This window comes from Echinops telfairi, unplaced genomic scaffold (assembly GCF_000313985.2).
Source record: "Echinops telfairi isolate 266 unplaced genomic scaffold, ASM31398v2 ScPeMD7_1;HRSCAF=3_0, whole genome shotgun sequence".
NCBI classification, from domain to species: Eukaryota; Metazoa; Chordata; class Mammalia; order Afrosoricida; family Tenrecidae; genus Echinops; species Echinops telfairi.
Window position 1 is genome coordinate 80,761,969 of NW_022103896.1, and position 1,336 is coordinate 80,763,304.

The 1,336-nt window shown below is 41.5% G+C and overlaps 1 pseudogene; it reads right to left on the bottom strand.

Annotated features, from left to right (window-relative positions):
- Positions 1 to 135: 135 nt before the first annotated feature.
- On the bottom strand, positions 136 to 349 carry LOC115869100 (annotated as a pseudogene).
- Between the last annotated feature and the right edge of the window lie 987 nt (positions 350 to 1,336).

The window sequence follows — 1,336 nt, forward strand, 5'->3', positions numbered from 1 at the left end:
CTGATGCCAGGGGCTTAAGAGGAGAGCAAATGTTTTGAAAATGATGAGGGCAACGAATGTACAATGTGCTTTACACAATTGATGTATGTATGGATTGTGACAAGAGTTGTATGAGCCCCCAATAAAATGATTAAAAATAAATAAATAAATTACATGTGTATTTCAGGCACCAATTTTTTTTTTAAGGCACCATTTTCAGATTACAGGCAATGAGCTAGATAAAAATCTGTATTCCATGCCAGCACAATGATGGGATTACATATTGATTTTTGGTTATTAGGTGCCTAGGAGTCATTTGAGACTCACACAGATACTGCACTTGATCTAAGCCAAAAGGCCAAGAAGCGATCACACAGATGCCATGTAAAAATAAGTCCTCTATTATCCTCATGATTTTTCCTGTGTTTGAACACTGGGTCAATCCTTCTCATTGACGGGCTACCTCTTTTTGTTGCTGCCCTCTACTTTAGCTAGCAGGATGTCCTTCTGTAGGGACTGGTCCCTCCTGATAAGCTCTCCAAAGTACATGAGAAAAAGTCTCACCATTCTTGCTTCAAAGGAACATTCTGGCTCTACTTTCCCCAGATAGATTTGTTTGTTCTTTTGATAGTCCAAAGGATTTTCAGTATTCTTTGCCTGTACCATAGGCATATGCACTATTCTTCACCTGAGGTCACTATGCTGAAGCCTGAGGTCACTACGCTGAAGCCGGCCTCTGGGGGCATGCAGCAGAGCAGGGATAGATGTGGGGTCAGGGCATGGCACCCCATCAGACTCGACTGGAAAGCACTCATGAAGGACAACAAATAGACCCTGAACTATTTACATGATTTTTTTGTGTGTTGTTGTTGTTGTAGCTATTGTTTTACTTTCTATTGTTGCTTCATTGTACTCAGTCTTGTGATGATACATACCATGTCTACCTGGAAGTGATAGGTGGGATAAACAAGCCGAAAGAGAGAACAATGGGATGACAGTTCTGGGGGGTGGGGGGGAGAAGGGGAGGCGAGGAAAAGGAAGTGGGTGTTAACAAACCCAGGGACAAGGGAACAACAAGTGATCCAAAATCAGTGAGTGGCAAGGAGGGTGAAAGAGGTCTGGTGGTGCTGGATCAAGGGCAATGTAACTGAGAGGAATTCCTAAAACCCAAATGATGGCTGAACATGATAGTGGGACAAGAGGAAAGTACAAAGAATTAGAGGAAAGAACTAGGAGGCAAAGAGTAGCCATAGAGATCTAAATACAGGCATATACAGATGTAAATATATTTATATATGATGAGGGGGAAATAGATCTATCTACATCTATTTATAGGTTTAGTATTAAGGAAACAGAT